Source organism: Amblyraja radiata, chromosome 15 (assembly GCF_010909765.2).
Source record: "Amblyraja radiata isolate CabotCenter1 chromosome 15, sAmbRad1.1.pri, whole genome shotgun sequence".
NCBI classification, from domain to species: domain Eukaryota; kingdom Metazoa; phylum Chordata; class Chondrichthyes; order Rajiformes; family Rajidae; genus Amblyraja; species Amblyraja radiata.
The window spans coordinates 36516836-36532790 of record NC_045970.1 but is presented as its reverse complement, the minus strand read 5'-3'; the positions used below and the strand labels follow the sequence as shown (position 1 = coordinate 36532790).

Sequence of the window (15955 nt, the reverse complement as noted above, 5' to 3'; positions counted from 1 at the left end):
GGTCAGGTGGTGGGTGATATGGCCAGTGAGTGTGACTGGGTGGCACAGTGGTGCAACAGTAGAGTTGCAGCACCAGCAGGGTTCGATCCCGTCTATGGGCGCTGTCTGTAAGGAGTTTGGATGTTCTTCCTGTGACCGCGAGCTTTCTCCAGGTGCTCCGGTTTCCTCCCACACCCCAAAGACGTACAGGCTTGTAAGTTATTTGGCCTCAGTAAATTGTACATTGCACCTAGTGTGGAGGATAGTGCTCGTGTATGGGGTGATCGCTGGTCGAAGCGGACAAAGGGTCTGTTTCCACTCTGTATCTCCAATGTCGAAGGTCCATAACAAGAGGGAGTAGACAGTACCTACAGCCAATACCCATCAGCAATATTATGTGCAAAATCCTCAATATCCATTTGCAATTAAATAGCACATTTAATACAGTGAAAAAGGCTAAATCGACTCACAGGAATATGAGCAAACAAATATGTGACACCAAGCAAAATAAAATCTATCAGGTAGATGCACTACAGATTAGCCAGAGAGCGAGGTTTTAATTACATGTCAACAGGTTCTGTAAAATGTTCTGGACACCACACCTTAGGAAAGATATTTGGGCGGATTTATGATTTAGCCGACTATTGTATATTCTGGCAGATTTATGTCGTGTTGGTTTAGCCGACCAGTACAAGGACTCCCAGTTACAAGGAGAACCTGCAAAAACATAGATAATATTTGCTGGAATTTCAAAGATCAAGAGACGAGTTGATTAGAGGGTGACAGAGATGAACTGTTTCCACCGAAGACTTTGGAACTAGGGAGGTAGGGTCCAAAGACTGGAATTTCACCTTTCTGGAATTAAACTTCGGGAATTGTTCTGGATTTACCGAATAAAGTCCTGGATAGACTTACTGAATGGTGAATGGCTGGATAGAGTGGATGTGGAGAGGATGCTTCCACTAGTGGGAGAGTCTAGGACCAGAGGGCACAGCCTCAGAATAAAAGTATGTACATTTACTAAGGAGATGAGGAGGACTGTCTTTAGTCAGGGGGTGGTGAGTCTGCGGAGGCCATGTCATAAGGTATTTTTAAAGTGGACATTGGCTGATTTTTGATTGGTAAGTATGTCAAAGGTTACGGGGAGAAGGACGGGGAATGGGGTTGAATGGAGAAGGTAGATCACAGCCATGACAGAATGGCAGAGTAAACGATGGGTCGAATGTCCCAATTCTGCTACAATGACTTATGAACTAACGAAAAACTGTGAAAGGTACTCGAGAAATACAAGTATCTTTTAGACGTTAGAGCCACAATCTATAAATGTGGGGGGGAAACCGGAGCACCTGGAGAAAACCCACGTGATCACAGGGAGAAGGTGCGAACTCCATACAGACAGCACCTGTAGTAAGGATTGAACCCAGTATCAATGGCAACTCTACTACTGCGCCAATCTGCCGTCCTTAATAGGAAACTTGTCGGAGAGCAAATATAGATCAAAATACAGAAGGAGCATCTCCTCAACATAAAATACTCCTTTAGTGTAGTTCCTGGCAAGAATTCATCTAGCATTTCCACCAGTCCAACATCAATTTAAAAGTGGATGTTCTCCACTTACTGAGAGCTATCATCAGTTTCTGATGAAACAAAGCAGGAAATTTGGAATGGTCACGTTACCTTCATAGGTTCATGACGGCTCTGTTCAGCAACTCTGAACACATTCGGGGAATAAAATCAATGCATTTCTTGTCTACTAAACTTTGCTTTCTGTTTCCTATTTTTGAAATCACTTTCTTTTCATTTTAGGACACAAAGAGCCGGTGTAACTCAGTGGGTCAGGCAGCATCTCTGGAGGACACGGATAGATGATGTTTTGTCATTATCACAACACATCATGTGCGGCAGAGTGGTGCAGCGTTAGAGCTGCTGCCTCACAGCACCAGTGATCCGGGTTCCATCCTGCCTACGGATACCGATGTCTCGGTTCGGGACTCTTCGTCAGAGTGGACCTCAACCAAAACGTCATCTATCCATGTTCTCCAGAGATGCTGCCTGACACACTGCGTAACTCCAGCACTTTGTGTCCTTTTATGTAAACAAGTATCTGCAGTTCCTTGTTTCTTCTATTCATTTTTGTTTGTTCAAATGGTTGGGGTGTAGTTGCAGGCTTGGCCAGCAGGTGCTTCCGTCGGTCGCTTCTTTAAATTCGTCATATCCATTCCTTCAATTTGCCCAACGTACGAAAGGGTGCGATTCATACAATTTCTGTTTCCCTTTCGCAATGAGCATCGTCAAATTTTACTCAAAACAGCAGAGATGTGCCAAAAGATAGCAAGGGATTGGTTAATTTAATGGGAACTTGAACACTCGACACTCAATGGAGACACAAGGAACTGCAGATGCCGGAATCTTGAGCAAACCACAAAGTGCTGGAGGAAGTGGTCAGGCAGCATCTGTGGAAGGAACGGTCTGTCGGCGAATCGGGTCAGGACCCTTCACCAGACTGATGAGTCTAGCACCCTGATGAAGGGTCCCAACAAAATATGTTACTTGTCCGTTCCCTACACAGGTGCAGCCTGACCCGCTGAGCTCCCTCAACGCTGTGTTTTACCGTACTCTGGAATTTCTGCCAAAAATAGTTAGAGTTATCTGATCAGGTGACAGCTCCAAACTCGATAAACTGGATCACCAATTAGTCATGCAAAATGTTAATCTAGCCAAACCATATCCGGGAATGCATCAAACTTTGTCATCGAGGCTGGGGAAAAAATACTATTTGTATGGGTCCCAACCCAAAACATCACCTATGCATGTTCTCCAGGTATGTCACCAGACCCGCTGAGTTACTCCAGCACTTTGTGTTTCTTTTTGGTAAGCCAGCACTATGGTACTAGGAATTGCAGATGCTGGAATCTTAAGCAAAACACAAGGTGCTGGAGGAACTCAGCAGGTCAGGCAGCGTCTGTGGAGGGAACGGAGAGACATTGTTATGGGCCGGGACTCATCTACCTGCACACGTTACATATCTCTCCATTTCCCGCATATCCATGTGCCTAACAAAAAGCTTCTTAAACACCACCATCATATCTACCTCCACCATCATCCCTGGCAGTGCCTTCCAGATATCCACCACCTTGTGCAAAAACCATGGCCCATAACTTTAAACTTTGACCCTCTCACCTTTAAGCTATGCCATCCAGTCTTTGACATTTCCACCCTGGAAAAAAAGTTCAGACTGTCTATCCTATCTCTGCCTCTCGTAATTTTATATATTCCTATCAGGGCTCCTCCCTCAACCAGATGTGGAGAGGATGTTTCCACCAGTGGGAGAGTCTATTCTAGGCCGAGCCTCAGAACAAAAGGACGTACCTTTAGAAAGATGAGGTATTTCTTTAGTCAGAGGGTGGAGAATCTGTGGAATTCATTGCCACAGACGGCGGTGGAGGTCAAGTCATTGGGTATTTTTAAGGTGGTGATTGACAGATACTTTATTGCAAAGGGTGTCAAGGTTTATGGTTAGAAGGCAGGAGAATGGGGTTGAGAGGGAAAGATAGACCACCTATGATTGAATGGCGGAGTAGACTCGATTGGCCCAATGGACTACTTCTGCTCCTATGACTTATAAACATCTGACGATCCGGATCAAACAATCTAATTTTGTCTAACTTCTCTCTCTACCTCCCATTGTATCTTTTTACCTTGGTTGGGCCAATGTTCTCGGCACAAAGCAAAGAAAATGTATGTAACATACTTTAATCCTGTTAAACTGTTATTATTTTGCACAGAATTATTCTCAAACTTCCTCAAACAGAATTTCTATTTGAAGCATTAATGATGTGAATTATTACCACAGCAAAAAATAAAAAACTGGTGCCATTCAGGCAGTAAAACAGCTTCCACATGAAACTCAGTTGTACAAGAGACACAGGAAGTTGCAACAAAATAATTCTCAATGAGAATAATATTTCTTGTCAGGCTTTTTGCAGTCTGCTATGATTATCTAGAGGAGGAATTCAAATGCCAATAGCAAAAAAATAGCATCGCTTCAAATAAATTGCTAATTTTGAGGCAAATTATATCAAACACCTGTACAAATGAAAACTAGAAAGAGTTGGAGATCACCATGTTCTCTCACTAAAGCTGCTTTCAGAGTGGTGTGACTTTCAGAACATTCTCATTCCTAGGAGGCACAAGGAACTGCAGATGCTGGTTTACAAAAATATATATACAAAGTACTGGAGTAACTCAGCGGGTCAGGCAGCATCTCTGTAAAATACGGATCAGCTACCTTTTAGGTCGGGACCCTTCTTCAGCCTAAAGGAAGGTCCCAATGTGAAATGTCGCCTATCCATGTAACGTCCAGGTTCAGGAACAGCTCCTTCTTTAACAATCATCAGGCTATTCAACATTACAAACTCTAACTAAACCACAGACTGGCTGGTTTGTATTAGGAACTTTGGAATTTGATTGTTTTTAGACTGTATTGGGTTTTGCATTTATTGAATTTTTTATGTTATTATATTATTTATTTATTTATTTTATTTTATTTTTTAATTTTTTAATTTTTTTAAATCTTGGTGCATAGGGGGATGAGGGGGGATCTTATAGAGGTGTACAAATTCATAAGAGCAATAGATCGGGTAAATGCAAAGTATTTTGCCCAGAGTTGGGGAATCAAGAACCAGAGGACATGGGGGGGGGGGGGGGGGAGATTTAATAGGAACCTGAGGCTTTTTTTTACACAAAGGTTGGTCGGTGTATGGAACGAGCTGCCTGAGGAGTAGTTGAGGTAGGTACTATCGTAACTTTTAAGAAATATTTAGACAGGTACATGGATAAGGTAGGTTTAGAGGGATATGGGCCAAATATAGGTGGATGGGAATAGTGTAGATGGGATATGTTGGGCGGCGTGAGAAAATGCTTTATACTTTAAACTTTAGAGATACAACGTGGAAACAAGCCCTTTGGCCCACCAAGCACCAGCACTAGCATACACACTAGGGATAATTTACAATTTACAAAAGCCAATTAACCTTCGTCTTTACAGTGTTGGACGAAACTGGAGCACCCGGAGAAAATCCATAAGGTCACATGGAGAACATACAAACTGTGTGTAGACAGCACCCGTAGTCAGGATTGAACCTGGGTCTCTGGATCTGTAAGAGACTCTGATCTTACATCTGGAGCTGTACGCCAGAAGCTCTACCGCTGCACCATTGTGCCGCCCCATGCTCTTTCAAGATCTAGCACAATGGGCCAAATATCCTTCTCATAACTTTAGTCACAGGAGCAGAATTGGGCCATTCGGCCCATCAAGTCTACCCCGACATTCAATCATGGCTGATCTATCTTTCTCTCGCAACCCCATTCTCCTGCCTTCTCCCCATAACTCGACACCCTCACTAATCAAAATCCTGTCAATCTGCACCTTAAAAATACACAATGAGTGCCTCCACAGCTGTCTGTGGTAATGAATTCCACAGATTCACTACTTTCTGGCTCAATAAATTCCTCCTCATCTCCTTTCTAAAAGCAAGCTGAGTGGCCAAATGGATGTACAGGTATTGTTATATTGATGGGCAGTTTTAAGAGTGGATATAGAGGGGATGTTTCCATGTGGGAAACACTTTAACTTGAGACCACCATTAAAGAAAGCCACCAAGAGACATAAAAGGAAATCAGAAGTAACTTTAGGAGAAATGTGATAAGAATTTGGAATCTCCCATCACAGGGTGTGTCAGGGCAAATAATACAGATACATTTACAGGAATTTATGACCAGCATATTTAGGAGAAAAGAATAGCAGGTATGCTGAAGAAAAATAGCAGGAAGCTTGATAGACACTGTTATTCAAGTTAAGAATTAAACCATTCACTTTTGGTTTATCAAAGCCAGGTAAAAGCAGGCATGTCATGAAGAAGGTTCAATTAAGTTGGAAGAGGGTGGGGAGGAACAAGCTGCATCTGAGATTTCAACTTATCACCAAAGAGGAACGTTTATGGTTGCAGAGGAACAATGCTAGAACTTAGGACGGCACAGTGGAGCAGCGGCAGGGTTGCTGTCTTACAGCACCAGAATCCCATGTTCAATCCCGACTCAACCTGTACGAAGTTTGTATGTTCTCCCTGTGACTGCGTGGGTTTTCTCTGGGTGCTCTGGTTTCCTCCCACACTCCAAAGACGTGCAGGTTTGGAGGTTAATTGTCCTCTGTAATTTGTAAATTGTCCCGAGTATGTAAGATAGTGTTAACGGGGTGATCACTGGTCGGCACAGACTCGGTGGATCAAAGGGCCTGTTTCCACGCTGTATCTCTAATGACCTGACTACAATGTCTATCAGCCCATTCAATGTCGAAGAGAGCACAAGAGCAACGAAATGGACAAGTGCAGATGGCGAGGTAGAAGACACCAGGACTGTGCAGTTTTGGTCCCCTAATTTGAGGAAGGACATTCTTGCTATTGAGGGAGTGCAGCGTAGGTTCACCAGGTTAATTCCTGGGATGGCAGGACTGTCATGTGCTGAGAGAATGGAGCAGCTGGGCTTGTACACTCTGGAGTTGAGAAGGATGAGACATATAAGTTTATTAAGGATTTGGACACACTAGAGGCAGGAAACATGTACCCGATGTTGGGGGAGTCCAGAACCAGGGGCCACAGTTTAAGAATAAGGGGTAAGCCATTTAGAACGAAGATAAGGAAACACTTCTTCACACAGAGTTGTGAGTCTGTGGAATTCTCTGCCTCAGAGGGCGGTGGAGGCCGGTTCTCTGGATACTTTCAAGAGAGAGTTAGATAGGGCTCTTAAAGATAGCGGAGTCAGGGGATATGGGGAGAAGGCAGGAACGGGGTACTGATTAGGGATGATCAGCCATGATCACATTGAGTGGCGGTGCTGGCTCGAAGGGCCGAATGGCCTACTCCTGCACCTATTGTCTATTGACATGCAGTTGGTGGAAACATGTATTCACGGTGACAAAGAGGTAGAGGCCGAGAGAAGAGGGAGCTTGGTCATGTTGGGAAGAAGAAAAGTAACAGGTCATGGCTTGCAGATCAATGGAAAATTACCAGAATTTTACTTATAAAAGATGCTAGAAGCATGTGACTCTGGTACTGGCATTGACAGAATAGGCAGACACAAAATGCTGGAGTAACTCAGCGGATAAGCAGCATCTCTGGAGAGAAGGAATGGGTGACGTTTCGGGTCAAGAGATGAACAAGAGCGGGACTGTGGTAGAGCTGCTATCTCACAATGCCAGAGACCCGGGTTCGATCCTGACCTCAGGTGCTGTCTGTGTGGAGTTTGCACGTTTTTCTTGTGACCGTGTGGGGTCATTTTTTGGTTGCTCTGGTTTCCTCCCACATCCCAAAGACCTACGGGTTTGTAAGTTAAATTGGCTTCTGTAAATTTCCCTTCGTGTGCAGGGTGTGAAAGTGGGATACCATAGAACTAGTGTCAATGGCTGATCAATGGTTGACGTGGATTTCGTGGGCCGAAGGGCCTGTTTCCACACTGTATCTCTAAACTAAACTAAAAATGTGCCTGAACAGGGAACAAGAGGTAACTGTGAAGCTGACAGTCCAAGAATTATGTGGAAACTGTACGTCAACTGGCTCCAAAATACCTTTGTAAAGCAAGTTATTTGCATCACATACTTAGTGGGTATTCAATATCAACAAACATAAGCATAACAGTTAATTAAAAAGAAAACAAACACTAACTGTAAAAATCAATACGAAGCTGGTGGTTTATCCATAACATCAATACCAAGCAGAATTTTTCCAGGCAGCTGAAGATTATACACAACTTTATTCCTCCATTCCCCAAAGAACATAGGTGTCTACCAATCTCAGGGACTAGTATTTTGGACAATGCAGGGCAGCATGGCGGTGCAGCTGTAGAATTGCTGCATTACAGCGCCAGAGACCCGGGTTCGATCCTGACTACTGTACGGAGTTTGTACGTTCTCCCCGTGACAGAGTGGTTTTTCTCCGGGTGTTCCGTTTTCTTCCCACACACCAAAGACTTACAGGTTTGTAGGTTAATTGGCTTCTGTAAATTGTCTCTAGTCTGTAGGATAGAACGAGTGTACGGGTGATTGGTGGTCGGTGGGCCGAAGGACCTGTTTCCAGGCTGATTCTCTAAACTAAACTCTCCCTCTTAACCTCGACCCCTCTCCAGTCGTCTTTCTTCCCTGACCTCTCTCCACAGAGGCAAGAGTAAGGACAGCACCCTCACACATGCAGTTCTGCAGTCATGCAGCTCCGCAGTCATGCAGCTCTGCAGTCATGCAGCTCCGCAGTCATGCAGTGGCATGACTTTTTTTTGTGATTTTTCCAGTCTCAGCCAAAGATTTTCCCAGTGGTTTTAAGGGTCATCCCAAGCCAAGGCGCTCTCGAGCTCCAGTTCCTAATATGTACTGGTAGACTGATGACAAATGAGGAAGCCAGAAACTCTGTTACTGCACAACTGACGTCTTTGAACCTCACAAAATTGTTGGGAAAGTATAGAAATGTATTGCCCACCCCCTCCCCTTTCTGCCCAAAAACACCCTTTCTCCTCTCCCTTCCCATGCTCTATTGGGACTTTTTTGCCCCGTTTACCCCTGGCAGCTTTAATAGCACATAACAATGTTACTTCACATATTTATAAACCAAACACAGTCAGCCATGAGAAAAAATATGTACAAAACCAGAATCAACAAATTCTCCCCGTGGCGAGGTGAAATTTACCCCAGGTTGGGAACCCTTGCTCTACCCCATCTACCTACAATCCTCTGGTTTCACACTTCACACTCCTTTTGTCTCACAACTTTGGGTTTTATTATTTCTGGCTTTGTACAACCGCCTGCCTATGTTCACCTATTATCTGCCACACTTTATCAGGTCCCTCTTTTCTTCCAGCTTCCCCCCCCCTCCTCACCACTATCAGTCTGAAGAAGGGTCCCGACCTGAAATGTCACCTGTCCATGTTCTTCGGAGGGGCGGCATGGTTGTACAGCGGTAGAGTGGCTGCCTTCTAGCGGCAGAGACCGGGGGTTTGTTCCTGATATTTGGGTGGAAGATTTCAACCTTCACGTGGTTGAAATCGGTCATGCAATCAACCTGGTGTGCACAATCAAATAAGAACAAATAGAACAAGTTGTCCTCCAACTTTAGGCTGTGCACGCCATACGCAAGAAGAAGAGGAAGAATTTCCTGATTACGGGTGATGTCAGCCATGGAATTTGCACATTCTCCCCTTGACCGCGTGGGCTCTCCGGTTTCCACCCACTCTCCAAAAGCAAACCGGCTTGTAGATTAATAGTCCCTAGTGTGTGTAGGATACTGCTAGTATACGAGGTGATCGCTGGTCAACATGGATTTAGTGGACCGAGAGGCCGGCTTTTGCGCTATATCTCGAAACTAAACTAGACTAAACTCCAGGGATGCTGCCTTCCTTGTTGAGTTACTCCAGCACTTTTGTAAACCAGCACCTGCAGTTCTACAGAAATACAAGTGCGTTTGCTTTTAAAAAATGAAAGAGTAACGCAACTGGATCTCTGCCAAGTTGCACAACTGGAACCAGAGAGCATTTGATGCTCCCATTCCTGATCATTGTTCAGTGACATCAGAGGGCCTGACATGGGGACATGACACACACACAGATATTTGGCTCTGGCTGCAGGAACTATCTTAAAAACAGAGTCGGATCATGAACAACAAAATAAAATACTGCAGATAGATAGATAGATTGAAAGATAGAGTCCACGCCGACCAGCGATCACTGTCTATCTGACACACATGGGAGCAATTTACAGAAGCCAATTAACCTACAAAGCTGCTCGTCTTTGGGACATGGTTAGGAAGCCGGAGAAAACCCACGCGATCACAGGGAGAACGTACAAACTCTGTACAGACAGCACCCAAAGTCAGGATCAAACCTGGATCTCCGGCGCTGTTAGGCAGCTACTCTACCGCTGCGCCACCATACCTACTTACATCAGGCCTGTAAACACACAGCTCATAGATAACATAAGAAACAAAAACAATTCAATAAATTAAAAATCCCAATATTAATGCAAAACCCCCCCCCCCCCCAAAGTATTTAGTGCAACCAAGACAATTCATAGTTTAGTTGGTGTTTGTCGTGTTCCAAGCCTGATGGTTGTCGGGAAGAAATCTATGATGGTAGCAGGACAGATAAACAAGGTGGTTTAAGATGCCGTGTGAGATACGCCGGCAGGAATGCTGTGCCAGAACCTGTGTAAAATACTGGTTCGACCACAGGTTGAGTACAATGCACCAACCATTCTGGACAATTCACTACAGAATAGATGCGATAAAATTAAGGAGGATGCAGAAAATCTTTTACAAGAATGTTGCTCGGATGGAGAATTCTACGGGCAGTCTCTGGGTGAACTATAGAACATTACAAAACTCAAACAGGATTTTCAGCCCACAATGTCTGTGCAGAATATGATGTCGTATTAAACTAATCTCTGCCTGCACGTGATCCACATCACTCCATTCCCCTTGTATCCGTGTGCCTATCTAAACCGTTCTCAAATGCCATTATCATATGAAGGAATTTCATATGAAGAAAGACTGGATAGACTCGGCTTGTACTCGCTAGAATTTAGAAGATTGAGGGGGGATCTTATAGAAACTTACAAAATTCTTAAGGGGTTGGACAGGCTAGATGCAGGAAGATTGTTCCCGATGTTGGGGAAGTCCAGAACAAGGGGTCACAGTTTAAGGATAAGGGGGAAATCTTTTAGGACCGAGATGAGAAAAACATTTTTCACACAGAGAGTGGTGAATCTCTGTAATTCTCTGCCACAGAAGGTAGTTGAGGCCAGTTCATTGGCTATATTTAAGAGGGAGTTAGATGTGGCCCTTGTGGCTAAAGGGATCAGGGGGTATGGAGAGAAGGCAGGTACAGGATACTGAGTTGGATGATCAGCCATGATCATATTGAATGGCGGTGCAGGCTCGAAGGGCCGAATGGCCTACTCCTGCACCTATTTTCTATGTTTCTATCTTATCTGCCTCCACTGCCATCCCCGGCAGCATGTGCCAGGCGCCCACTATGCTACGCAAGGACTTGCACTTATATCTCCTTTAAATTCTGCACCTCTCACCTTGAAGCTGTGCCTGCTATAGTCTTTGACATTTTCACCTGGGAAGAAGAGGAGGAGCAGTGATAGAGGGTCTCACAGAGAGAGGAATCACTGAGGAAAGATAAGTCTTTGGTTATGTTGGCTGTCTTTCCAAGGCAGCGTGAAGTGTAGATGGAGTCAATGTCAAGAAAAGATGGATGTAATGGCTAAAGGACCACTACTAGAATAAGAAGAATGCCAAACAGTACTAAATGAGAGGAATGACTGGTGACACTGGGCTGACTGAGATGACACAGATATGATTGAGTGATGCAATGAAGTTACTTTGAAGGGATGATAATGGTTTGAAGTTGTATATTAAGGAACTGCAGAGCAGAGATAGACACAAAGTGCTGGAGTAACACTTGGTGCTGGCAGCATCTCTGGAGAAAAAGAATGTGTGAAGTTTTTGGGTTGAGACCCTTCTTCAGACTGAAAGTAGAGGGGAAGGGAAATGGAGGTAGGAAAAGGCCAGAACAAAGCAGGGCTGGCAACAGATGACCAAGGAAAGGTGGAGCCCACGATGGCCCATTGTTGGCTGGGGAAGAGCTTTGAGGTTTACTAGCTACAGGAGTGTAGGGAATCAAATCTGTATACATTTCGCCTTTAAGAAAGCTGCAGCTCCTTGTTTGGAGAAGTCTTTGGGGCAAGGTTACTGAGGAACAGTGTGGAGTTTTATGAACATAACAAGCACTTGTTTATTGCAGAACCACTTGGCAGAATGTCAGCAAATTGCACTGTTCAGTACGGCCAAGTCATAAACAAGACAACAAAAGATCAGCTTTCCAATATTACCGAACACAATCTCATGCAATGATACAAGCCTAGAACAGCAGGCAAAATGAGTCCTATAGTCATGGAATAAGTCAGAAGGTCATAAGCGATAGGAGCAGAATTAGGACATTCGGCCTATCAAGTCTACTCCACCATTCAATCATGGCTGATCTATCTCTCCCTCTTAATCCCATTCTCCTGCCTTCTCTCCATAACCCCTGACACCCGATCAAGAATCTATCTATCTCTCCCTTAAAAATATCCATTGACTTGAATAGTATAGTGACTTGGAAATAGTATAGTGGGAAAGCAACAGTGTTAAGCACAGTGAAATGTGTTGAGAGACTACATGGAGTTTAGGTTTAGTGTTTAAACAATTGCTTACTAAATGTAGATGAAAGTCTGCAACTGTATCTTTTTGTAAACAGGTTTGGATCGCCAGTTGAATACCTCCCCCACATATTCTAATTACAGTTTTAATGACAGAGGCATGTAAAGGCAATGACATCTGAGGCTTTTTCAAAATGAGTGCAGTGGCTTGTGATGACTCTTTGCATAAACACCTTGAGGGGGAGGTTACAGTGACATGCGCAAAAACAATGGGACGAGGAGTCACACCATATGACGTATCTCGGACAACCCTATTGTTTGTTTAATATAAAACAGACACAACTACCTGAAAGGCCTGGATAGAATGGATGTGGAGAGGGTGTTTCCACTAGTTGGGAGAGTCTAGAACCAGAGGCCGTAGCCTCAGAATAAAAGGACGTACCTTTAGAAAGGAGATGAGGATGAATTTCTTTAGACTGAGGATAGTGAATCTGTGGAAAGCTGGAAGAGAGGTCGGGGCGGAAGAAAGTCCGGGAAGTTTTCCCACCGCGCCCTCACCAAGACCACCCACCTGAGCTAACCCTATTTTCACATGTGGCCCATATCCCTCTAAACTTTCCTATACATTTACCAATGTTGCCAATTGTAGCTGCAGATGGCCGAAGAGGTCAAGCCATTGTGTATTTTTAAAGTGAAGATTGACAGGCTCTTGTTTACAATACAATACAATCAGTTTTATTCGTCACTTGCACATAAAGTGCATGTGAAATGAATTTGCCAGCAGCGGTACAATGAAAAAGAACACACAAAAACACAAAAAAAATTTAACACAAACAGCATTCATCACTGTGGTGGAAGGCACAAAATTTGGTCAGTCCTCCTCCATTTCCCCCCGTGGTCGGGACCTCAACCCTCCGCAGCTGCGGGCGTCCAGATGTGCAGACAAGATAAAAAGTCCAGGTAGGTCCTGAATCGGTGCCTCCCCACCGGAGACCGCGGCTTCAGGTTGGTGTAGGCCGCAGGCCAGCGGTCGGAGATTTAAAGTTCCCGCAGCCAGAAGCACCGCAGACCACAGGGCCGGCAGTCGACGCTCCCCTCCAGTGGTCCCCGGCGAAGGACCCCGCTCCTGATGGTAAGTCCATGCCGCGCCCGCGGTAGAAGTTGGCCTCGGACCGGCAGTCGGAATCGGAGCTTCTTCTTCTCCCGGGTCCCCAGCGAGGGATCCCAGGCTGCGGACACCGCGGGCCAGCGAACGGAGCGCTCCCCTCCTGCGACCCCCAGCGAGGGCTCACCCGCTCCACGCCGAGGGTCCACGCTGCGCCCGCAGCTGAAGCCCCGGGAGTGTCTGCGGGAAAGGCCGCACCGATCCTTTAGTAAGGGTGTCAAAGGTTATGGGGAGTAGGCTGGAGAATGCAGTTGGAAGGGAACGATAGATCAACAAAAAGGATAAGGGGGAAATCCTTTAAAACCGAGATGAGAAAAACTTCAGAGTGGTGAATCTCTGGAACTCTCTGCCACAGAGGGTAGTTGAGGCCAGTTCATTGGCTATATTTAAGAGGGAGTTAGATGTGGCCCTTGTGGCTAAGGGGATCAGAGGGTATGGAGAGAAAGCAGGTACGGGATACTGAGTTGGATGATCAGCCATGATCATATTGAATGGCGGTGCAGGCTCAAAGGGCCGAATGGCCTACTCCTGCACCTAATTTCTATGTTTCTATGTTTCTAACCCTGATGGAATGGCAGAGTAGGTTCGATGGGCCAAATGGCCTAATTCTGCTCCTATGACATGAAATTCCTCATCTGATAGCTCGTTCCATACAACCACCACCCTCTGAGTAAAAATGTTTCCCCTCAGGTTCCTGTTAAATCTTTCCCTTCTCACCTTTAACCCGTGCCCTCTAGTTTAGTTTAGTTATACAGTGTGGAAACAGGCCCTACTGCACACCGACCAATGATCACATCTACACTAGTTCTACCCTACAAACTAGGGACAATTTTATAGAAGTCAATTAACCTACAAACCTGCACGTCTTTGGAATTTGGGAGGAAACCGGAGCACCCGGAGAAAACCCATGCAGCCTCAGGGAGAACATACAAACTCCATACAGACAGCACCCATAGTCAGAATCGAACCTGGGTCTCTGGCGCTGTGAGGCAGCAACTGTACCTCTGCACCGATGTGCCGCCCTATTCCTGTTTTCTTGATTTCCCATGCCCTAGTAAAAAGACTTTGTGCATTCACCGCGTGATTTTAAACGACTTTACAAGGTCACCCCGGGGCCCCCTGCACTCCAAGGAACAAAATGCTGGCCTGTCCAACCTCTGCCCCACAGCTCAATCCTTCCACTTGTCACGTCATTGCATTAATAACTCCTGACATGTCACCCAATGATCCATATTTCAGGTTCTATTAACGAATCTGGATTTAAGAAGCCACTACCAGTAAAAGTGAATTGAAAGCACCAGACTTATCATGCACTTGCCAATTCTGAAATCAAATCAGGGAATATTGAAATCAATTTCCCAATGTTTGAAGATAAAGTAACATTTTAGGTGTGAACGCTTAGTGATTTCTGGGCAGTGGGCAGGTGCTATAGACCTGCACGGGAAGGTAGATGCCCCCGCCCCCACGAGTCTCGGGCAGATGGGGCTCGTCAGCCTGGGAAGGCAGTCCATCCAGGAGAGGGAAAACTCTGATTTAAAACCTCCACTGCCTTGTGACCATATCCAGTCATGGAAAAGGCTCCAGGAGTAAACCTCAAGAAAATCCGGAGTCGGAGCCCCTAAGGCAGTTCGTCGTTGTCTACAATCTCGCCCTGGCAGCTCCTGAGACGGCGCTGGTGCTAAACTGTAATGGCCCTGCTGTTCCTTTGGATCGATCAGCGACGTGGAGACGTGATGCATGGGCAACAACCTGTCCTCCATATGACATCGCCCAGGCTTGCATCTGACCAGGATGCATCACCCATGGTCAGTCATGACCGAGGGGGGCATGCAACTACTACTATTACTTGGTGATTTTAAAAAAATGCATCTAGAACTCAAACACCAACTCTTTACAAGAAGCGAGACCTGGGACTTGGATTAAATTAGTGGCAGTATAAGAAAAAGTGCTCACGAAACAGAGGAACAGCACTTCATTTCTTACATAATAACATCACTGACTTCAATGTGTCGAGATTCAACATCTCAGCTCAGGGACAAACATGTTTTTTTGGGTGTAATCACTTACATTCCTCCCGCAAGTCGGAATTGAAACATAAATCTTCATACAAATTCAACACTTATCCTTAAAGTACAAAAGTGATTCCAGGAATGATTGGCACTGAGCCTGTACTCGCTGGAGTTTAGAAGGATGAGGGGTAAAGGGGGGCTCATTGAAACTTACAGAATAGTGAAAGGCCTGGATAGAGTGGATGTGGAGGGGATGTTTCACTCGTAGGAACTCGGGGGAGAGTCTAGGACCAGAGGCCATAACCTCAGAATAAAAGGATGTACCTTTGGAAAGGAGATGAGGAGGAATTTCTTTAGTTTGAGGAATTTTAAAGTGGAGATTGACGTATTCTTGATTAATAAGTAGGGTTCATTGCTAGCTGATTTATTCAACAAGCATTAAGAGTTGGGGCTGTAAAATAGGGATGAGCATCCATAGGAGGAAGAATGGTAAGGACTCGAACAAAAAAGGGTGCAGGCAAGAGAAAGAATTGGCCTTGACTCCCCCTCCACGATCTGGAA

The 15955-nt window shown here is 45.1% G+C and overlaps 1 protein-coding gene across 1 annotated transcript in view; it reads right to left on the bottom strand.

Annotated features, from left to right (window-relative positions):
• Positions 1–15955, bottom strand: part of wbp1l (WW domain binding protein 1 like) — a 61739-nt gene that overhangs the window by 22773 nt on the left and 23011 nt on the right. The gene's annotated exons all lie outside the window — the stretch shown is intronic.